The 25,217-nt window shown below is 43.6% G+C and overlaps 1 protein-coding gene across 5 annotated transcripts in view; it reads right to left on the bottom strand.

Annotated features, from left to right (window-relative positions):
* Positions 1-25,217, bottom strand: part of LOC126161534 (stress-activated protein kinase JNK) — a 566,777-nt gene that overhangs the window by 296,786 nt on the left and 244,774 nt on the right. Inside the window, exon 1 of one of the 5 annotated variants that reach the window (XM_049917456.1) lies at positions 13,593-13,742. The exons of the other annotated variants lie outside the window; for them this stretch is intronic. The gene's annotated coding sequence lies outside the window, so the exon portion shown is untranslated. Of the gene's footprint in view, positions 1-13,592; positions 13,743-25,217 lie in introns of those variants that run through there. 5 annotated transcript variants of the gene reach the window in all.

Below are 25,217 nucleotides of genomic sequence, written 5' to 3'. Positions count from 1 at the left end.
TCTCTCCTCTGCGTTTAACAGTGGAATTCCTTAATGTTACCACCATTTCTGTCACCGATGATTGTTTTGACTTTGCTGTATGCTGAGTCAATCCTTCCAACACTCATTTCCTTTTCGATTTCTTCACATTTCTCATGCAGCCATTTTGTCTTAGCTTTTCTGCATTTCCTACTTATTTCATTCCTGAGCGAGACGTATTTCTGTATTCCTGAAGTTCCCTGAATATTTTTGTACCTCCTTCCTTCATAGATCAACCGAAGTATTTCCTCTGTTACCTATGGTTTCTTCACAGTTACCTTGTTTGACTGAAATCTTCCCGTATTTTTCAGTCTTTTCCTCTTGTCATTCTTGAACAGAGTATTCGCTATTATTAGCTGAAATTCATTGTAGAACTCAATTAGTCTTTCTCCTTTCTCATTCCTAGTGACAAGACTATACCGTCCAGTAACAATTTCTTCTACTCCTTCCCCTAAAACCGCATTCCCATCCTCATGACTATTAGATTTTCATGTCCCTTTACGTACTCAATTACTCTTTCAATATCCTCATATACTTTCTCTACCTCTTATTCTTCCGCTTGCGACATCGGCACATATACCTGAACTATCACTGTCGATGTCGGTTTGCTGTTGATTCTGAAGAGGACAACACTATCACTGAGCAGTTCACAGTAATTCATCTGCCCTACCTTCTTATTCATAACGGGTCATACTCCCGTTATATGATTTTCTGCAGCTTTTGATATTACCCTATACTCGTCTGACCAGAAATCCTTGTCTTCTTTCAACTGCGCTTCACTGACACTTTCAATATCTAGTCTCAGCCTCTGCATTTCCCTTTTCAGATTTTCTAGTTTCTCTATCACGTTAAAACTTCTGTCGTTCCATGCCTCGACTCGTAGAACGTTATCCTTTCGTTGGTTATTCTATCTTTTTCTCATGGTCGCCTTCCCCTTGGCAGTTCTCTTCCGGAGATCCGAATGGGTGACTATTCCGAAATCTTTTGCCAATGGAGAGATCATCGTGACACTTTTCAATTACTGGCCATTTGTCCTATGGATACATCGTATGTGTCTTTGATGCAGTGGTTTCCATTGCCTTCTGCATCCTCATTCCTGATTTTTCCGCCTTTAGTCGCAGTTTCCCACCCCAAAGACAAGAGAGTGCCCCAAAGCTCAGTCCTCTCCTCCGCCCTCTTTGACGAGGCCTTTGGCAGAACTAGGGTAACTTCTTACGCTGGAAATCTATGACCGCTATTACTGATGATTTTTATTCAAAATTTAAGCAGTGGCTGGGTTCGAACCCGAGACCGAGAACGTTTTGCTTACAAATCAAAGACGCTACCCCCTCCCCTTTTTTTCCGGTATAGTTCGTTGCATTTGGTCTAGACGGACGTCACAAGACATCCGTTGAAGTTGATCGTTCATTCCTTGACTCAGTTTTTTAATTACAGAGAGCCCCTAGACCGTGGGTAAGATTATATATATTACCAGTTATCAAATGTACTGCCTTATCGAAGTTTGCAATTTCTGTCTCATGATAAAACTTTCATTCAGTGGAGACACAAACAACACATAGTATCATAGGGAAAGAAATATGATAAAATAAAAACTGAAAGCCAGGACTTCTCCTACACAGCATTTAAAACCTACAGATAATTTTCGGAGATAGATATTTGTTATTATATTGGACAGAGTTAAAGTAAAAAGGGAAAAGTCTGTGACATAAACCCGAGGCCGGGCTATTGGCCTGACTGTAGGTAGAGTACAGTTCGTCTTCGCCGCGGCACTAGGAGGTGGCAGGTGAGGAGCTCATCGACGTCCCCACCCCCAGATCACCTGTACTCATTTGATATCATGTTGATTTGGATTCGGGTCGTCCTGGAGGGAATGAAATGAGGGACAAGCCCCCGCCCCTATCCTGGGTTCAACACGGGACCTACAGTGGCGCAGTCTAGTGCTCCACCCGCTGACCTACCATGGCCACAAATAGAAGTTACATCCGTAAAATAGTAAGTAAAGAAAATAAAACGCAACTAACAGACTGAAATCAAAGGGCAGATAAAGAGTTCATGAGATATACTTTGATGACAGAATGGGAAGAGAGTAGACCCATCAGCAAATAAGATACATACTCCAGACTCATATAACTTAGCAAGGGGTTGATAGGGTTGGGTTGGTTTGGGGGAGGAGACCAGACAGCGAGGTCATCGGTCCCATCGGATTAGGGAAGGATGGGGAAGGAAGTCGGCCGTGCCCTTTCAAAGGATTTGGGGAAATCACGGAACACCTAAATCAGGATGGCCGGGAGCGGGACTGAACCGTCGTCCTCCCGAATGAGAGTCCAGTGTGCTAACCACTGCGCCACCTAGCGCGGTACTTAGCAAGGAACGTTAGGAATCTGCTGGTTAGCACAAATCCGACAGAATCAGTTTTTGTATAAGGGGCGATCAAAATGTTTGACGGCGTTGCTGCGGCGAATATGTAAAGTAGTGCGACTCCGATGCGGGTATATAAGCACCGACATGTAGGCAAGACATTATTGTGGCATTCGTGGCCTATCAGCGTGCGTGCGGTAAAAATTGGAACGTGACTAAGGCGACGTTAATAGCAAACGCGTCCAAAGAGGACCAACGTGCTGTTATTGTTGCCTTGGCTGCCTATGGTCATAGACCGATAGAAAATGAAGAACGTATATGGGACAGCAATCTGTCTAAAACCACCATCGTGGAATGCTGCGACAAGGGCCGCTGCTGCTTCATGATAACGCACGTCCCGATACCGAAAATGTCGTAAGGGAGAAGTTACGCCGGCTCAAGGGCGAGACATTCTAGCACGCGCCCTCTCCCTGTGCGATCATCACACTTTCAGACCCCTAAAAAAGGCCGTGAAGGGTGACGATTCTAGCCGGAAGAGGAGGTGTAGCACGCAGTTACTGACTTCTACGAGCAGCAGGACACGGTGTTTTACCAACTGGGTATCTTCGATATGGTGCGTCGGTGGGACGATTGCCTCAATGTACACGGCGAATTCGCATGATTGGCATACTGATTCTAGATTGTGCGGCGTACAAACGGAAAATTCTTGATCGCCCCTTACAAGAACAATGCGATGGTTTCTTGGACTACATTTTCATAAAAGCGTATCCCGTTTGAGACATGAAATTTCTTTGTTTGCCAGCAACACTAATCAGGTCAATTTTATTTCACATTAAACTCCTCAAAAAGTTTTGCATCACTTACAGATCAGGATATCTGGGGACATGAGAGGCCTTAGAATCAAGGGAAGCAGGGAATGAAAAAACAATCCCTATGCAATAAAAAAATACTTTACTGTAATACAAAAGCAAGAAAATAACCGAAATAAAGGTAATCTGTTCGAAAATGCACATATTTGCACATGTATTAAATCATTATCAGCTTCTGGAAAGCATTCAGAAACGTGTTGCTCTGCCTTACGTACTGTAAAAAAACCTGAAGCCGCCTAGCATGCTGTCCACGATGTAGTCGACACGCTGCTGCTCAATCCTGTTCCACTCTTCAACGGCGAGACTCCTGAAGTCATACCGTCCGTGAAGAGTGTTTCTTTGACGACGTACTGTAGATTGCAACTGGTTCACGTCACCAGACTTCGCAGGTTGTTCCATTCCTTTGACTGCTGCCTCTCAGAGAAACTCGTTACGAGGTGGGCACGGTGTTCTTGAAAGAGAAACCCATCGTCGAAGTGATGACTATGGTACTGGACAACATGTTGGAGGATCCTGCCCTGATCTGATACTCAAAGGTGTCTGCAGAAACATTTTCAACGAGGAGGGGGAGTCGATCGGTTTCGAGACGTGAGAAGTCCCTATTACGTATGTGGCTATATTCTTATGGTGAAAAGAGTATTGACAAACAGGTTCCAGAATGAATAAGACACGAACGATGCAAGTCATGGTGTTAGCGCAAGACCTTTTCATGACGGATGTGATTCCGATGGTAGCTACGGGAATCAGAGGTTTGAATGCACTTACCATCAGTAAGCGACTTAACTCTCTCCCCTCCAAATTAACAAAGTCGTCACAAGAACTTATAATGTTATGTAAAGTCGGACCTATTGCTATTATACCAGCTGGTCTTGTGCCTTGGAGATTCTATTATTACGATTAGATTCGAAGTGGTTACGAAATGTTTGGAAGGGACAATCGTTCCTGCTCGAAGAACAACAAGTTATCCTTACTTCTGAATGATTCAAAGCATGATTAACAACGTAAGGCAAATGTAACCATCAAGTCGCCCGCTATGGCCTTGTTGGATGAAATGTTTTCTGTGTACTTATCGCATGGAAACTGGCATTTAGCAGCGAGATACTAAATAGGTTTTTTATCTTTCCACTCTGTAGCTAGAGTGGGAATGGGCTGTCCGAGTAATGGCCCATAGAGTCAGGAACTTTTCAGGCAACACCAGGGCAGAGTGAGTCCGATCTGAGGATGTTTAGGAGGTGGCTCCCAGTTCGGGCATTTGCCTTACACACAAGAGTAACTTCACGAAGACCTTGTCGAATACTCGGATTTTCAAACAAAGACAATTAACGCGACAAGTGCACCGAGAAAAATCCATATATAAGACAAGCTATGTGTGTGTGTGTGTGTGTGTGTGTGTGTGTGTGTGTGTGTGTGTGATGCGTAAGTTGCTGTAAACAATCATAGACACTCTGCGGTACTGTCTGGATTGATAAATGACTTCAAACCTGTCGTGTATATTATCAAGCAATACAGGGCTTGCAGCAGTGCTTTTCACTTGTTTATAAAGTTATGGAGATACATGACCGAAAGACTATGTAGACAGCGATGACGTTCAAGAACTGGAGGTGATATTGAAACGGCCCACAACCACGTTCAGAAAGAGGATGAATATACAGTGCTTCAAATGTAACGTGTGTGCTTCGTAGTTATTCTTTCCGCGAAGTACTTTTATGAGGCCAGTCACTTGTCCTGAAGTGGCTGGCGATATATGTACGTGGTGTATGCATAGTTTTTAAAAATGAGAAACAAAAAGAATTCAGATCTATACCAACGTCTGTTTGGATATTAAAAAGACACTTCTAAAATTATGTGCACACTAGAAGAATGGAACCAACCGTATCACAAAATGAAATAAGAAAACGTTAAGCGCGATATTCATGACTGCCAGAATCACTAGGCCCGAGTACAGAAAAAAAAAACAGTTTCTGAAATTCTCTTTCTTGTACGTTGCGTGGTCGAGTAACCACAAAACGTGAATAATAATAATAATAATAATAATAATAATAATAATAAAGAGTTCCAAGTCAGAAATTGTTTGGCTACAATGTGAACACAGTGGCAGTTCGCTGAAGGACTAGTTCGTACCTCCATTTTTTTCCCTACAGGTCATTACGTTTTTGAGCAATTATTCGGTGAGTGCCGGGGCTTCGTGTCGTCGCTGCAGAGGAGTTTTACGCCGAAATATTCTGGAACTGCCATCAGCACAGTCGTGCAGAATTTTCGGACACCGGATAGCGTTGTAAGTGGCCCTACTCCGGCACGTCTGCTATTACTCGCTTCCTGGAACGCAGTAACGCTGTGTGCCCATTTGGCAGGAAGGCAACTGACGCCGCAAACTGCTAGTTTAGCGATTAACAGAACCTTAAATTACGTTTAATGCTATCCCAGACGCTTAGAAGCGGGTAAAGAGGTTTCAAATATTAAGAGAGACATGGCTAACGGGCCATAAAAAGTGTTGGGGAGCTCCTAAAAATGTACTTCGTTCTCCGCCCAACGTTATGCCAATTTGTCCCATGGCGCTCGTTTGTGTGTGTGTGTGTGTGTGTGTGTGTGTGTGTGTGTGTGTGTGTGTGTGTGTGTAGGGGGAGGGGGGGGGGCGCATGCGCTACTGTAAAAATGAAAATCTGTATCGTAACGAAATATTTGGATCATTTAATCCCTATAAAGGAGCTCTCTGAGCACTAAAATAGGCACGACGCGGTTCCTGGGTTAATACATCTTCAATTATATGGCGTCGACAACATTTGGGCTGATGGCCTTCTACAAGATTGTTATTAAGACGTTTCTACAGGACGAATTAAACGTACGAAACGTCAGTGGAATCATCGTTGAGACTATGTGAACACCTCGGCCCAAATGTTGAGCTTTACTACATAGAATGAGACGCGGTGAGGGCTGCAGCTCCTCGCATTGGATTTGTTGGTCGTCTGGCTTCAAGGGTTGCCTCAGTGCAAGATGGAAGCGTAAAGAGAAGTTTGTGATACAGATTATACGGAGAATTAACAGCGGGCCAGTGTTTCGAAGAAACTTTTCCAACGCTAGGAGACATATTGCCACAAAATATTTGTATGGTTCGCAAAGGCGCGAAACTAGCGCCTCACTGTGTTCACGGTACAAATTCACCATCATTTGTCACATAGGAAATGTTAATTCCGACACTGAAAAGGCTGTTGGTGCAATATGCAATTTTTACAATTTTGGAAGACAGCAATAAAAAGAAGCATATACATATTCCGTGAGATCCGCACTCATTTGCACAGTATCAAATGGTAAATCTTGCCTTACAGTACAGGAAGTGTTAATTATCTACATCTACCTTCCGCAAGCCACCTGACGATGTGTAGCGGTGGGGTAAATCTGGTACCATTAACTAGTTCCCCCTTACCTGTTCCCGCGAATGGCGCCTGGGAAGAATGACAGTCGATAAGCCTCTATATTAGCTCTAAATTCTCGAATTTTCTCGTCGTGATCATAGCGGGAGATGTGTGTGGGAGGAGCAATATGCTGTCCGACTCTTCCCGGAAAGTACTCTCTCGAAATTTCAATAGCGAACCTCTTCGTGATGCACAACGTTTCTCTTGTAGTGTCTGCAACTGGAGTTTGTTGAGCATCTCTGTAATGCTCTCGCGCCAACTAAACGAACTCGTGACGAAACGTGCCGTTCTTCTTTGGATCTTTTCTGTGTGTTCCATCAGTTCTACCTGACAGGAGTTTCAGATTGTTGAACAATAATCAAGAATCGGTCAAACGAGCGCCTGATAAGTCACTTCCTTCGTGGATGCATTACACTTCCTTAACAGTGTTTGAATCTCAGCCTGGCTCCCGATTTTACTACTAGTTATGTGGTCACACTATTTAAGTACGCTCTTGATAGTTTCTCCTAGATATTTTACGACATATATGTTTCCGGCAATTTGTCTTCAATATTTCAGTTGTACCGTAGTGGATTTCTTTTCCTGCATATGCGCAATACGTCATATTTATTTACGTTGAGTGTCAACTGCCAGACCCTGTACCATTCATCAATCCTGTGCAAGGTCGTTCTGCACAACGATACTATCTCCTGCCATTACCATTTTCTTATAGAAAACCGAATCATCTGCGAACAGTCTTAAGGAGCTTCCGAAGCTTTCTACTAGATCATTTATATACATTGTAAACAGTACCGGTCGTATCATAGTTGCTTGGGATACTCCGGAAATTACCTTTGCATATGTCGATTTCGATACGTTAAGAGTGACATCTTGAATTCTATCTGTAAGGAAGTCTTATATGCAGTGGCAGATCTGGTCCGATACTCGATACGCTCTTATTTTTTCCCCATCCAATAAACGGCAATGCTGGACGCTGTCAAAAGCTTCCCCGAAGGCAAGGAACACGGCATCCACCTGAACGCCGTTGTCTACAGCGTGATCGATCTCATGGAGCAACAGTGCGAGCAGAATTTCGCAAAATATCTGTTTGCTAAATCCTACCTGATTTTTATAGATGAGATTTTCGTTCTCCAGAAACGACACAATTCTTGAGCGTAAAACGCGTTCCATGACTCTGCAACATATTAACGTGAATGGTATAGGCCTACAATTACACTACTGGCCATTAAAATTGCTACACCAAGAAGAAATGCAGATGATAAACGGGTATTCATTGGACAAATATATTATACTAGAACTGACATGTGATTACATTTTCACGCAATTTCGGTGCATAGATCCTGAGGAATCAGCACCCAGAACAACCACCTCTGGCCGTAATAACGGCCTTGATACGTCTGGGCATTGAGTCAAACGGAGCTTGGATGCCGTGTACAGGTACAGCTGCCCATGCAGCTTCAACACGATACCACAGTTCATCAAGAGTAGTGACTGGCGTATCGTGACGAGCCAATTGCACGGCCACCATTGACCAGACGTTTCCAATTGGTGAGAGATCTGGAGAATGTGCTGGGCAGGGCAGCAGTAGAACATTTTCTGTATTCAGAAAGGCCCGGCCAGGACCTGCAACATGCGGTCGTGCATTATTCTGCTGAAATGTAGGATTTCGCATGGATCGAATGAAGGGTAGAGCCATGGGTCGTAACACATCTGAAATGTAACGTCCACTGTTCAAAGTGTCGTCAATGCGAACAAGAGCTGTGATACACCAGTAGGGCGATGACGAATACACGCTTCCAATGTGCGTTCACCGCGATGTCGCCAAACACGGATACGACCATCATGATGCTATAAACAGAACCTGGATTCATCCGAAAAAATGACGTTTTGCCATTCGTGCACCCACGTTGGTCGTTGAGTACATCATCGCAGGCGCTCCTGTCTGTGATGCAGCGTCAAGGGTAACCGCAGCCATGGTCTCCGAGCTGATAGTCCATGCTGCTGCAAACGTCGTCGAACTGTTCGTGCAGATGGTTGTTGTCTTGCAAACATCCCCATCTGTTGACTCAGGGATCCAGACGTGGCTGCACGATCCGTTACAGCCATGCGGATAAGATGCCTGTCATTTCGACTGCTAGTGATACGAGGCCGTTGGGATACAGCACGGCGTTCCGTATTACCCTCCTGAACCCACCGATTCCATATTCTGCTAACAGTCATTGGATCTCGACCAACGCGAGCAGCAATGTCGCGATGCGATAGGCTACAATCCGACCTTTATCAAAGTCAGAAACGTAATAGTACCCATTTCTCCTCCTTTCACGAGGCGTCACAACAACGTTTCACCAGGCAACGCCGGTCAACTGCTGTTTGTGTATGAGAAATCGGTTGGAAACTTTCCTCATGTCAGCACGTTGTAGGTGTCGCCACCGGCGCCAACCTTGTGTGAATGCTCTGAAAAGCTAATCATTTGCATATCACAGCATCTTCTTCCTGTCGGTTAAATTTCGCGTCTGTAGCACGTCATCTTCGTGGTGTAGCAATTTTAATCGCCAGTAGTGTATGTGCATCTATTCTACGACCGGTTTTGGAAACTGGAATGATCTACGCTTTTTTCAAGTCGCTAGATACTTTTAGTTGCTCCACCGAACTACGATACACTGCAGTTAGAAGGGGAACATGTTCTTTCGCATAATCTCAGTAGAATTTTATAGGTATCTCATCTGGTCCGGATGACTTTCCGCAACTAAGCGAATGTAGTTGCTTTTCTGTTTACTGATCGGTTATCTCAATATCTGCCACTTCGAAGTTCGCACGACGATTGAAAGGAGGAAACGTATTACCATCTTTCGCGGTGAAACAACTTCGGAAGACGGAATTGAGTATTTAGGCCTTTTCTCTGTTACCTTCCACTCCGGTGCGTGAATAAATATAGGATTTTGAACCACTTACTGATTTTACGTATGACCAAAACCTCATATGGTTTTTACTCAAATCGGCTGACAAAATTTTACTTTCAACGTCATTGAACGCTTCTCTCATTGCTTTTCTTACGCTCCTTTTTGTTTCGTTCAGGTTTTTTTTGTCAGCTTGGTTTTGACTTCTCTTTAATCTAAGATGAGGCTATATTCGTTTACGTAGCAGTTATTTTTAGCATGACTATTAAACCTCAAAAAATGGCTCTGAGCACTATGGGACTTAACATCTGTGGTCATCAGTCCCCTAGAACTTAGAACTACTTAAACCTAACTAACCTAAGGACATCACACACATCCATGGCCGAGGCAGGATTCGAACCTGCGACCGTAGCAGTCGCGCGGTTCCGGACTGAGCGCCTAGAACCGCTAGACCACCGCGGCCGGCTATTAAACCTCTGTGGGCTTTTCTCAACCCTAACGATCCTGCTCGGAATATACTAAGACATACTGGAAGATGCTTTTGAGTATTTTTCTATTTTTACTCAGCATTACAGGGGATTACTTCGTATATTAGCGCAATGTGTTAATCAGAGGGAGACAGTTTAGTGTTTAATGTCCCTTCGACAACGTGGTCATCGAAGACTGAGCACATACTTAGGCTGCGGTAGCCTGGGCAATGAAACCGACCATACCCTTTTGAAGGAACCATAACGGAAGAGCACAAATCAATTTAGGGAAAGCACGTAAAATCTACAAGTGAATGGTCGGCCAGGGATTTCAGCAGTTGTCCTCTCGAATGCTAAGCACTGCGCCGTCTCGCTCAGTATGTGATGATCAGCTTGCAAGATTTTAGGTGAGGGTACGACTGTCGCAAAATCAAACAACCTGTTGTGAAGAAGAAGGTGACGTTTCGACTTCCGGGGATTCCTTGGCGTGACTGACTGATGATATGTTTTTGGGCTTCTAGCTGAAGCGATGATTCCACTTCAGCGCCCAGTATTTCGATGACTGATCGAGTATTCATGAAATGCTACAGCCAGATATCATGTCCCGGTCCTGAACATGTCTTTCGGTGGATTTCTAGTGGCTGTAATGGAAATGCCGGAACTGTTAATCCTTCCCATTCATTCGCAATTGGCTACCCTCCACCCTACCAACAGCGCTCCTGGCAGCATGCTGAAAAGAACCGAGGCTCTGTAAATGACCAGATCTGAAACAGTCAACTCTAGTCCGTGAAGTTCAGAAAGTATTTTTCCCCTCAGGAGTTTTTAGACTATACAAGGTGAGCAAAGTCATAGACTTCATTTACATGCACACATTAAGAGAGACTCAAACACACAGCAAGCCTTTATATTTGAACGGAGACGAACTGTGCTCAATTTAAAATTAAAAAAATAAATCAAATCTATTGGTTTCCATTAGGGTTTTCGGGACGTTATTCTTGGTTTTAATGCAAATTTCCCGACAGGAGATACTCTTCCACAATATTTCCAACTGTGACTCCACCCGTCCCACTATCAGCTGACCTCGCATTTGGTCGAAAGGAACTGGGCTTTCCTCAAGGCATATTGTCTGAATCGCGTTTTTTACCTATAAAACCCCACTATCAACAAAACAAAACTCACAACTCCATTTACTATTATCGCGGTCACACACAAATGAACGTCAATATAGTCTAAATGTAGAGCATGGAACTAATGCACTACTAAAGTAAGTGACCCTAATATAGTCCTTGCTCCTAATTTCTTTCACCTTGGAATTCCCGGTTTCCACGGTTGGTAAGAAATATTTAACTGTGCGTGCATGCGTGACCTCAGTCCAATTTTTCTTGCGAGTGTCTGCTGTGTGCAGCACGTTTAGCTTCCGGGTACGAAGGAATTAATCTTTTTACGCTGAGGTGAGTTAGTGCAGTAGTCAAACTAATAGCGTGCTATTCCTAGTGTAAGCAGCGGTTTGTGTTCAAATATTGCGCTTTGCTTTAGTTGTGTGTTGTAGTTTCTGGCGTGAAATCGCTATCGTCAACGGTTTGGCCTATGTTGCTTAAGCGGCCAAGCGGCTATTACAATAAAGCTGGGGATGTTCACAATTTCGTCCCCTCTTGCTGTTCCCATTTTCGTCCGGGGGTGGGTGGACGATATTTGGAACTGTAATTAAAAATTAATTTTATTTGCTATTTGCAGAAATTTACTTTTTCCTACTGAATAAGGAAGCGGAGACATATGGATTCGTCGCAGAAAATGCTTGGTTTGTTGTCATGAAATATGCTCATCTACCAAGATATATAAATTCATATACAACACAATTTTAGAAAGCTGAAAATATTTTGAAAACACTGGCCATTCTCGCCTTTCAAGAGATTTTTAATAGTGAAAGTATTTCGCACTGTTGTAAGCGGAAAGTACATTTAAGTGAATTGCATTTTTGAGACTTTTTATGGGGGATAGAATTACGAACACTTTTTTGTACTGATGTTTCTGCAGCGTCAACGTTTTTGTCAAATACTAACTTCAGTATGTGATAATTTAATTCAAGTTACCTTCAGGTGGAGAATGTACTCAGGAATATATACCAATCTGTAGTCTTTTCCGTAATCCCTCAGGGCTTATACAGGTCCTAACACACTAAGTTAATCTAATTTGGGTCCCCTACCTTACAACCGTAACTGACCAGTTGTCTGCTGTCTTTCCAAAAACAGGATAGCGTAATCACAAAGAATTTATAAAAAGGAAAACATACGTGATCGAGTTCTGGATTAGCAGGCACCTGCAATGCACCAAATAAATTTTATTCAGCGCCGATTTAGGTATAGAAAATCTTAACACGTTGTTGTAGTTCATGCTACTGACGATAGATATTCAGTGTTAAGGAAGTGCAGCTTCACTGTTCAATTCAGTAAAGCAAAGCAAAGCTGTCAACTCGACGGTTGGTTTAACAATGGAAAACTTTACTAGGCATGGCTCTATTGGAGGTGGTAAGCTCTTCTCTTCCTCTGACCTTCGAACTGACCTGCTCAGTCAGTTGTGGGTGGAACTGCAGTCCATCGTGTATTCCGAACCACATAGCCACTTGGCATTACTCATATATACAAATCATTGCCACAGGTGAATGGAGTGGTAAATGAGAGAAAAAATCGAAGAACCGACTGGGGATCCAACACAAAAGCCTTGCATTTTTAGTATTGCAGTTATCCACCGAGTCAACACAACTGTTTCATGTTCACTTGAAGCGTGCTGCCATAGGATGGTAGGTCTGTAACTGTTCAGCACTGAGGAGACTGAATATTTTTATTATTATTATTATTTACTCCGCCTCAGTTGCACTATTATAAAATTTTGCTGCAGTGGTTACCGGTTTCGGACTTACAAGCCCATTCTCAAACAACACATCTTGTTACTACCCGTAACTAGTTATATAAAATAATGCCAAAAGGCACGAATAGCTTTGTGAAACAAAGTCAAACTGTGAGCAACAAATACTTTCACTAATAGGACAGCCTATGTGTCTACTGTTACGTCTGAAAGACCCAAGCCAAGTCGTATACTCATGCAACTAAGACGGAGAAAATAAAAATATATCCAGCTTCCTCACAACTTTTTGATTCCAGTCCTTGGCGATTTTTGTTTCACGGGCGCTAGGCTGTGGTCCTGGGCATATTTTCTTGCCTAATGTTTCGTCTCTAAATGCTGGAGGCTTTATAAGAGGCTATAAAAATGCTACCTGAGTCTTTATGGCCACTGCTGATGCCTCCATCATTTGGAGACGAAACGTTATACAAGGACATATGCCTTGGACCACAGCCTAATGCCCATTAGACGAAATTCATCGAGGACGCAAATACTGGTCGTGACAATTTGCACTGTATAATCGTAAGATTAATTTGTATATGAAGCGTTGCTGAGAGACTGTTGATTATAACACTGATGAATCTTCCTTTATTTCACTTTACAGTATTCCCCCACGTTACAAAACGCAGCATATGAAGCACGTGACTATAATTTGTAAGGGCACAAGCAGCTTACCTCACTTGCCGAAAATCGCTGACACCGCTCCAAGGAAGAATGAAGTGACACACTTTACATAACTACAGGGATCTGCAATTTTCTCTGAGAAGCTATGCTTCACACAAGTTTATCACCACACTGGCACCGCGTCACAGTAAACGGCGACGCTGAAGCTGCGGATCTATCAGCGAGACTCCCACGGCTGTCTCCGCGCCTGCTGCTTTTAGAGGACGCCGACAGTGCCGACGGAGAAACTGGGTATTCCCCAGAGTCCGCGAGCCTCCCTCTGCTTCAGAGATAATCACGAGGACACAGACTAACCAATCAGCTACTAGGGCAAGTTCCGCCACCGGTTTTCCTTCGACTTCGAGTGTATGAACGTGTTGCTGCGATTCGGCAATCACTACCGAGTCTCTCAAAATTGGAAAAGCTCCACATACTTGCACAATGCTTGAAAAACTGCTGATTACACAACTGGCAAACTGTTACGCATAACACAAAAAAAGAAAATAATAATTACATTTCTTCGTGCCGAATTGGCAATCCCATTTCTGTCACTAACTTGTAAACTGATTTATTTAACTGAAGCTTCGGTCTGACAAACTACGATTCGCAGAAATTAGAATATGCCTGTGGCAACGGTCGAAACCAGTCATCCAAATATATTCGTAAAGAGTGACCCAGACGTTATCTGTGAGTCTTCATGCTATTATCGGGGGTCACAGTGGTCTCAGAAGTAATATTTCAGTTGTGATAAATCTACATATGGACAAATTAGAACACTAGCATCGCAACGCCACACGCCTTTCTCAGAATGGCACAGTGAAATGAGTCATTCTGTCTCGATAGTTCCGCAACACAACCTCGCGACACTACACATTACGCTAAAGTAACTGCGACTGCTGGGAACCTGTTTGTTTAGTTATGCGCTGTAAGCAATGGTCTCTAGACTAGAGAAGGCGCGCCTCAATCACGTTCACCAGCCTGTGAGCATGGTTTTCTTAAACTATAGCAGACTATGAGCTGGCTCTCCTTTCTCACCTTTAACAGACACTAAAGAGACGAAGCGTCTAAGCAAATCTTTTATTTTCAATGTGGATGTTGTCGGACACCGGCGATAAAAAAAATAGAAAAGCTCCCATACTTCTCTTATTTTCATTCCACTATGTCATTTGGGATCATCATTAACCCAATTTAAAGTTTTCCGTGTCCAGAAGCGTGCAGTATCATTTATTTCTGGTGTGAAGAATGTCATACAGAGGCCTGTTCAAGAAACTGGGATGTTAGCCACTGCTCCGCAAAGTATTTATTCCTAAATGAAACTTGTCGTAAATAAATCTCTCTCAGATTTCCGGTAAGTTCCTACAGGACCAAACTGCTGAGGTCATCGGTCCCTAGACTTACACACTACGTAATCTACCTTAAACTAACTTACGCTAAGGACAACAAACACACACACACACACACACACACACACACACACACACACACACCCTTGCCCGAGGGAGGAATCGAACCTCCGACGGGAGGAGCCGCGCGAACCGTGGCAAATCGCCCTAGGCTGCGCGGCTACACCGGACGGCATCTTTCTCAGACCAACAGCTCAATCCACGGAATCAATACCAGAAATAAGAATTATCTTCACGAAGATATGTCACTTGGTCCAGAAAGATGTACATTATTCAAAAACACACATTTTTAACAACTCGCCACGAGTCACAAACCAGCTACTAATAAATTCGGTTTAAGATGAGCCTAAGGAATAAATTGGTGGCCAAATCCTTGTACTGCACTGACAAATTTGTTATTAGAACAGACTGATGTGTCTATATTATTATTTATAATATAAAATAGAGTTTTACGTAAATTCCAACTTCAGTAAATTAATATGCCTAGTGAAAGTAAGTATTGTAAACTGATTTTCTCTTTAATAATCTCTTGTAACGAGACGATAATTATCATCGTACGCTCCTCTATCTATTGTAAATTCTACATGTTTCTTATTACCTTTTAAATGAAAATATATTTAAGATCCACACCCATGACGACCATTTGAATTAGGATCTGGGGAAAGTGCATTACCGTATCTACGTGCAAATTTCGCCCCTAACCTACAACTTCAGTTCTTTGGTTGCCAATGCTCAATTGTCACATTCACAAGAAGTATGAATTTAATATTTATGAAAATAGAAGAAAGGAACGAAAAATTATGGTTTAACGGACCGTCGTCGATGACGTCATTACAGACGGGGTACACACTCGAATTGGACAAGGAAATTCCCTCACCCTTTTGAGAGGAATCAACCCAACATTCGCTTTATGACTAACTGCAAGTACATCCACTAGCTGCTCCAAGAAGAGATGCACTTAGACGCCAGCATACCATCACTACACACACTACCGTGTACATATTTTGGCGAGAAATAAGCCATACATTATTTTTACATTTCTACGTAGGAGGGCAATTATTGTGGGCCTAATGAAGACCCAGGCAACTCAACAAATTACCAACAATCTAGTTAGTAGTATTAGTAGAGTATATAATGTTTAAGAAATCTTTATACCTCGATCCCTGATGTTGAGGACTAGTAGCACGAAACGCGTGTCTCATAAATGTGGATTAATAATCCTTTAACACTGTGACTGGTTGCGTTAGATACAATCAAATTTGTTCAAGACTGGTATCTCCCACCACAACATTAATATCAAACAAAAAACTCACCTGCGTTAGAAACTTGGTCATTAACAGCAACTGATTCCAAACCTTGGACGCCTTTAGAGGGAGACACTTCGCAGAGTAATAGGATCGTGCTGGGGAGTGTGGAGACGAAAAAGACGATATAACAGCGAATTTTACAACGTCTATAAAATCCACCCATTTCAAAAGTAGTGAATGTCACCAAGACCGAGATGGGTCGAGCGTGTGGCACGGACGACGACGTTGGAAAAGACTTACAGATCATATTACAATTGGAAAACACTTTACTTTATTCCTGCCAGGGTCTTCCTCTAAACTCTGGCATTTTTCTGTAGCACAACATTTCAAAAGTTTCTATTCTCTCCCCGTCTGAAATATTTACTGTCCACTTTCCAGTGCAAGAGGCTACAACCCAGGCAAATACAATCAGAACAGACTTCCTAACACTTAAATTTATACTGGACGACAACAAAATTACTCTTATTTCAGAAACACTTCTTTGTTATTGACAGTCTGCATTTTACACTGAGGTGACAAAAGTCATGGGATATCTAATATCGTGTCGGACTTCCTTTTGCCCGGCCTAGTTCAGCAACTCGACGTGGCATGGTCTCAACAAGTCGTTGGATGTTCCCTGCAGAAATACTGTAATGTGTTGCCGGTTCAGTATCTTGTGTACGAACTGGACTCTCGATTATGCCGCATAAATGTTCGATGGGATTTGCGCTGGGCAATCTTGAGCGGCTAAGTCATTAGCTCGAACTGTCCATAATGTTGAACAAGACAATCGCGATCGATTGTGGCACAGTGACATGGCGCAATGACATCCATAAAAACTCCACGTTGTTTGGAAGCACAGAAAATGATCGGTTCAGTTGGATCAGAGGACCCAGTCCATTCCATGTGAACACAGGACAGACCATTATGGAGCCGCCACCACCAGCTTGCACAGTGTCTTGTTAACAGCTTGGGTCCATGGCTCCGTGGGGTCTGTGCCATACTCCAACTAGCTCTTACTAGCTGAAATCGGGTCTCATCTGAACAGACCACTGTTTTCCATTCGTCTAGAGTCCAAGCCGTAGAGTCACGATCCCAGGAGAGGCGATGCAGGCGATGTCGTGCTGTCAGCAAAGACACTCGCGTCGGGCGTCTGCTGCTACAGCCCATTATCGCCAAATTTCGCCGCACTGTCCTAAAGGATACGTTCGTTGTACTTCTCACGCTGATTTCTGCTATTATTTCACGCAGTGTTGCTTGTCTGTTAGCACTGACAACAACGCCGCTGCTCCCGGTCGTTAACAGAAGGCTGTCGGCCACTGCGTTGTCTGCGGTAAGAGGTAATGCCTGAAATTTGGTATTATCTGCACACTCTTGACACTGTGGATGTCTGGGTACTGATTTCCCCAACAATTTCCGGAATTGAATGTCCGTGCTTCTAGCTCCAACTACCACTCCGCGTTGAACGTCTGTTAATTCCTGTCGTGCAGCCGCAATCACATCGAAAACCGTTTCACATGAATCACCTGAGTACAAATGGCAGCTTCGCCAATGCACTGCCCTTTTATACCTTGTGTACGCGATGCTACTGCCATTTGTGTATGTGCATATCGCTGTCACCTCAACGTATATCGTCTGTACTTCGACCATCGTCATTTATTTTGGTCTCTAATTCCCTCAGCATTCGGCTACATTTCATTATCCTTGTCTTGTACAACTTACAAGAAAGCGTCAGACTCCATTCCTGGTGAATCATCTCTGTCATGTACTATTAGCCTGACGTATAACTGCAACAGTTCAATTCTTTCGCCCTGCTCGCACGGCTGACGTCGATCCGATGACAGGTGTGGCCCGGAAGTATTAAACTTGAGCGGGCGTCCCTTCTCTGTTCCCGAGACGGTTACAGGAACGGCGCCGCTCGCTGCAGCCGGCTCAAACTCGCTCGCGGGCCGCGAAAGCCGATGGCGCGCAGCTGCGAACTAGGAGGTGAAGAGAGAGAGAGAGAGAGAGAGAGAGAGAGAGAGAGAGAGAGAGAGAGTTGCGTAACAAGCGGCAAGCTGTGCAATCCTTCTCCCACTAGGGAGTGGATTATCGGCGCAAAGACGACGACAACCACCACCACTGAACAGGATACAATAAAAAACTTCAAAAAGGATCGGGTCTACGAGATGAACAGTACTGCTACAGTGTTTTGAAGAGTCTCACAGACGAGCGTTGGCTCGTAGAGGTCCGCCGCCAGGTCGATTGATCTGGACACCGCACGTGAGGGAGCAAATCGCAGACTGCAGCGATCGATCACTGATCGTTTTGAATTCTCACGTAGTCTGATGAACCGCATATAAGGTGTGGCACGACTCGTTATTTAGTTATTAAGTGCGGGTGTGTTGTTTTGTTTTGTTTCGTTTCGTTTCGCTTTCCACGTTGGGTAATAACTTTAAGTTAGAATGAATGGTTATTCAGGGACCACGGAACATTCTCACAAGGAGAGCTCCTCAGCAATGGGATTGACTTTTTCAACTCATCTATATGGAGATGTAGGTTAAGATCCTAGGTATCACATCTTGTAGCCATTAACTCTAGTTCGCGGGTGATCAACGAAAAGAAAAAAAAATTGGACTTTTACGTGACGACCAATAGAGTTACAACAGACGAATTTCATACAAAAATGTATTTTTCATTACAAGATGTGTATTGTTTTTGGATGATAATGGTCGTACAAATAAACATACCCTACATTGCTATTGCAGTACGGACAAAAACACAGATGAAGATTTAAACGAAAGAAGGGATTATAAGTAAAACGAAATTCAAGTAAAATGAGGAATAGGCATAATGAATAGCCTGGAAGAAAAAATACAGGGTGATTCAAAAAGAATACCACAACTTTAGGAATTTGAAACTCTGCAACGACAAAAGGCAGAGCTAAGCACTATCTGTCGGCGAATTAAGGGAGCTATAAAGTTTCATTTAGTTGTACATTTGTTCGCTTGAGGCGCTGTTGACTAGGCGTCAGCGTCAATTGACGCTAAGATGGCGACCGCTCAACAGAAAGCTTTTTGTGTTATTGAGTACGGCAGAAGTGAATCGACGACAGTTGTTCAGCGTGCATTTCGAACGAAGTATGGTGTTAAACCTCCTAATAGGTGGTGTGTTAAACGTTGGTATAAACAGTTTACAGAGAATGGGTGTTTGTGCAAAGGGAAAAGTTCTGGACGGCCGAGAACGAGTGATGAAAATGTAGCACGCATCCGGCAAGCATTTGTTCGCAGCCCAGGAAAATCGACTCGCAGAGCTAGCAGAGAGCTGCAAATTCCACAATCAACTGTATGGAGAGTCCTACGAAAAAGGTTAGTTATGAAACCTGAACGTCAACTACCCGAGGCGATGGATCGGCCGCCAGGCAGCCCGTGACAGAGCACTTCATCACTGGCCTCCAAGAAGCCCTGATCTTACCCCCTGCGATTTTTTCTTATGGGGGTATGTTAAGGATATGGTGTTTCGGCCACCTCTCCCAGCCACCAATGATGATTTGAAACGAGAAATAACAGCAGCTATCCAAACTGTTACGCCTGATATGCTACAGACAGTGTGGAACGAGTTGGAGTATCGGGTTGATATTGCTCGAGTGTCTGGAGGGGGCCATATTGAACATCTCTGAACTTGTTTTTGAGTGAAAAAAAAAAACCTTTTTAAATACTCTTTGTAATGATGTATAACAGAAGGTTATATTATGTTTCTTTCATTCAATACACATTTTTAAAGTTGTGGTATTCTTTTTGAATCACCCTGTAGAATGATTACATGAAACAAATTAAATCGAAATACATAAATTAATTAAAAACGCTTGAAGATTTCAGTCGGAAAAAATGAGAGGAAGAAAAATGATAGCAAATGAAGAAGTTGATACGATGAATAAAATGTGACAAAGGAAAAACAAATTTGAAGTAGCTGACAAGGCTCCAACCTACAACTTTCTGCACGTCAAGGCTTTACCCTATCCATTAAACCATCAATCCAGCATTATAGCACTACATTTTTAACGCTGTTAGGTGTCTTGCTAAATTACGACTTTTTTTCGTCAAGACCGCCTGAGAAAGGGACCACCAGAGTGAATGGCTGGGATCTTAACTAACATCACTGCACACTGTTTCAAGACGTTGATCTCACCGCTGGGGACCTCTCATTGTCAGACGTGGAGCCCCCTACTGTCATTTATGTTAAGAAGGAACAGGAACAGAAATAGAAAAACACTGACACCCTCCGATTTCGCGGTGATTAGTGTGGTGTCACAGCCAGGCACCACACTTGCTAGGTGGTAGCCTTTAAATCGGCCGCGGTCCGTTAGTATACGTCGGACCCGCGTGTCGCCTCTATCAGTGATTGCAGACCGAGCGCCGCCACACGGCAGGTCTAGACACACTTCCTAGCACTCGCCCCAGTTGTACAACCGACTTCGCTAGCGATGGTTTACTGACAAATTACGCTCTCATTTGCCGAGACGATAGTTAGCATAGCCTTCAGCTACGTCATTTGCTACGACCTAGCAAGGCGCCATTACCAGTTACTATTGATACTGTAAAACATGTACCGTCCAGAGCGACGTTCACCATTTACGGATTAAAGTTAAGTATTCCAACAACTACGTCCTTTTTTGCTAAAGTCTAATTTCCTTGTCCTGTTCCAGATCTCACGTCAGCCTGCGTGAGCTAAAACGAGTGCCTTTCGGCTTCTTCTCATACCGGTGTTGGCTTTCCTACCAACCCACAACAATTAGCATTTTGAAGCTTGTGCTGGAGAAATTGAATTGACGGGAGTTTCATAGTAACAGTCACGAAATACTGAGCTCCATCTGGTGACTTCGATATTTTTAACTTCTAAACACAATGACGTACCGTAATATTAAGTGGACATTTAAATATTTAGGGTAAATCTATTACACAGCTATACTGAAGTCCTTTGTCATTTCATATAATCTAACTATCCCTCATACAATTTACAACAATTGTTATGGTAATCAGCAATATTCCTATTGGCAAAATATCTATACACACATCGAGATTGCAAAACAAACTGGGTACATTGAAGTTAAACTGTTGGCTAAAGAATGAAAAAGGATTGGAGGACTATAAATGAGAAACTAACTGTATCAGCACACACGAAATATGTACACGACCCAATTGAGATAAGTGAAAAATTTAATATGTTCTGCAAAGTAGCCTACTGTTCCCCAGAAAGGTATTTGAAAACAAGTTTAATAAATTACAGTTTTAGTTTTTTTTTAAATTTATTTTGTAAGTATTCTTGGAGTTACGGAGATCAACTGTCACTGGTGCTTAATACAGAAGAACTCCTAGATACAGCGGCGTTAGTAATACTCTCTGAAACTGCTTGGCAAATCACTCGTGTGTGACGGGGTCGCAGAGAGAGACGCTTGCAGAGATATCACATGCGACGGATCGCGGCGATCCGTCGTGCTTATCACAGCTGCGGTCAAACCTAGCGACCAGACGACCCTGGAAGGATTCCCCTGGCTGTATGTTCCCTTATCTGAAGACCCGCGACCGTTATATGACCGGTGGGGAAGAGCAACTCTCTGACGTGCAACGAGTTAGTATACTACTACAGACACCGTGAAGTGTCTTTGCACATCTCTAAAAAAGGACATGTGTGATGTTAAAATGTGTGCAATAATTACAATATAAATGTCAATTAAATAAATTAAGAGTCTACTTCCGTCACAGATACTCATGCACGCAGTTACACACGGTCTTTCACAAAGATTCGTCCTATTGCACAAGGGTGCACCTTTCACATTACGCACAAAAACGGAAAGTTCGGCTCACTGCCAATTGTATGTTGCCGGTAGGGGTCTCCCTAGTGCAGATTACTCTCTCATTAGCCAATGTGATCGAACCATCAGATTGACGCACGAATTTCTAGTCAAGATGCGTGGGGTAACTACAAGAGTTCACCTGCTGTTACACGAAATCGCACCCCAGACCGTAACTGCAGGAGTAGGCCAATGAGTGCGTCTTGGCCGAAGACAGATTGGTTCCAGGCGCTCACCTGGCCTGCTACTAACCGAAATACGACCATCATAGGCACCAAAGCAGAACCGCTGTTCATCAGAAAACACAACAAACCTCCTTCGTACCTTCCAATGAGCTCTCGCTTGACACCACTGAAGTTGCAAATGGCGGTGGTATGGGGTCAGTGGAATGCACAATACAGCGCGTCTGGCTCGGAGCTATCCTTGAATTAATCGATTTGTAGCAGTTCATTGTGTCACTGTAGTGCCAACTGCTGCTCGGAATGCTACTGCGGGTGCAATAACATGCGCCAGAGCTACACCGAGCACTATAGTCTTCCCTCATGGCAGCGCCACGTGGCCATCCGAAACCCGGTCTTCATCCTACCTGCATTCTCGAGACCACCGCTGCCAACATGTACAGTTACTGCATTTCTGTAAAATATTTCTGCTATATCGGAGAAGGAACATCTGGCCTCTCGTATCCCTATTACACATTTCTCGTTCAAACTAGGTGAGCTGTTGACACTGGCATCTTCTTCGCCTTAAAGGCATTCTTGACTACCATAAACTCGCTAGGTCCAAACTGCTCACGACCGTTACAGCACGTGTTTAAAACAACCCTCATAGTGGCGCTGCTAGCACCACTCTTTTGTGACTGGCGCGAAATTTGCATAGACATCTATCAGACGTGCAAAGACGCGTACCAACTTTCGTTTATGTCGCACTACTGCTTCTTGACGATGCGATTTTTTTCGCTGGTGTATATTCAGTAGCAATGTAGTTGGACAATAGCTGGGCAGCTAGAGGCCAAATAAAAACAACAAAAAATACCAAAAAAACTGTTCGTATCGCTCAGTGCACAGAATAGCGCGTTAGCTTGCGGTATAGCCGAGATGGGAGTTGGAGTGCTAGTGCGGAGTGACTCGTCTGCGGAGCCTGAGGCTCTTGCCGGAGAGCCAACGAATGTCGAAAGCGTAAAACCTGGTTGTGGTGAAAGACCAGTCTGTAGTTTAGCCCGATGTGCAGCTTTGTTTGGAACGTGGTACTTCTGTTGTGAGTTGGAGAAGCCAAAGGACGTGAAGGGAAAAATACACCTGCAGAAATGTTCAATACAGTCCATCACTGCCCAACTGTTACAAAGTCGGGAGGTGATCCAGACCCAAATCGAAACCGTCCGGTACAAGGGCCAGCCTGAGTGTTGTTTTCAGTTGGTTTTCCACGTTCATTAGGGCAAATCCTACCCACGAACAAGTAAAAAGCGGTAAGATACAAATAACAAATAATATTTACACGATTTATAAACAAACGACGCACGAAGAGAATTTTCTCTTCTTCCCACCCCCCCTTACCATTATGTTAATTCACAACTCTCACGACAGGAATAGCATCCGGCCACGAAAATTAGATACCAATAACTTTGTTAAATCATGAGAACAGCGAGCTCCATACTACACGACAAAGGCTACGGAAGAGTAAAGTCGGAATGTGAACTTATCCCAGAATCGAACTGCGGATGGGAATGATGTCTCGGTACGCAAGGTAAAATAGACGTGACTGACCAGCTGAGCTGGATCCACTGGATTACCATTTCGAACATACAACGGGTATCGTAAGGTTTTGATTATCACCTCGGAAATGTATAGTTATAGCACCCATATGTCTGCAACACTGGTATACTTTGAAATCTCGGCGCCGTAGTGTCGCACTACCCTGCTAGAAGAGCTACGAGAAAATGACGTATTACACTGGTAACGTGGAGTTGGCGAGCACCACTTTGTTTTGAATAGCCTAGCGGCGGGGTACGACAATATGGCGCGGAGATTTCAACATACGCGGCAACCAAGAAGTTTCCGTTGAGGGCGTTGCTGTAGCGTATATGCAACACAGAGCGACTCCTATTCGTCTATATAAGCATCGACAATAGGAAAGGGATGTGCGCGCGGTAAATGTGGAAACGTGAACCACTTATCATCAAATTCGTCCACACAGAACTAACGTGTCGTTATTATTTACTTGGATGCCAAAGGACAAACTCTGGTCCATCGGAGAATGAAGGATGTGTATAGGGCAGCATGTCTGTCGAGAACCATCGTTGTGGAATGGTGCACTAAGTTCCGTATAGGTCGCGATGCGGCACAAGGCGCCTGTCGACACACAAGTTACGCCAAGTCAAGTGGGAGACACTCAAGGTTCCTCCCTATAGTCCTGATCTCTCCCCGTGCGATTATAACGCCTTCGGTCCTTTAGAAAAAGCCTTGAAGGGTTGACGAATCATGTAGAACGAGATGTGCAACAGGCATTTGACTTCGTCAGGCAGCAGGTTACGGAGTTTTCTCAAACCTGGTGCATCGGTGGGATGATCCCTCAATGCTCGCGGTAAATTCGCTTGTTTGGCATACTGATCCTGGACTGTACGGCTTTTGAATGGGAAATTTTTTCATCGCCCAATATATCATGACTGTACACATGACTGCAAAGAAACAAAAATTTAATTACGTAACGAGGTGACAAACCGTTGTGACTATCCCTTGATTGCGTCACAAGCAAACAGGCAATGCTCAACCATCCACTGCATCACCTCTATATATAAAAGCAATGTTAGTGACTCCTGGCAGGCAGACCTAATTTACCTACCTACAGCTAACCAGCTTTTCTAAAACATCTGATTGTCGTCGGTGACCCTGCACTTCCATAACTGAGCGGCAAGAGACCACAGGATGTAAATCTTTTTAGTGGAAAATGGAGGAAGGGAGTACTGTAAAAACTAAAAAAAAATCTACGTCTGTGCACTATTTATGCACTCCAAAGATACACTAATTAATGAAAATAGCCGAGAGTGTTGACGTTGCACGCAAAAATGGTTCAAATGGCTCTGAGCACTATGGGACGTAACTTCTGAGGTCATCAGTCCCCTAGA

Source organism: Schistocerca cancellata, chromosome 2 (genome assembly GCF_023864275.1).
Source record: "Schistocerca cancellata isolate TAMUIC-IGC-003103 chromosome 2, iqSchCanc2.1, whole genome shotgun sequence".
Lineage (NCBI taxonomy): Eukaryota > Metazoa > Arthropoda > Insecta > Orthoptera > Acrididae > Schistocerca > Schistocerca cancellata.
Note: the sequence above shows the minus strand (reverse complement) of the source record. Positions and strands in the feature narration are given on the sequence as shown.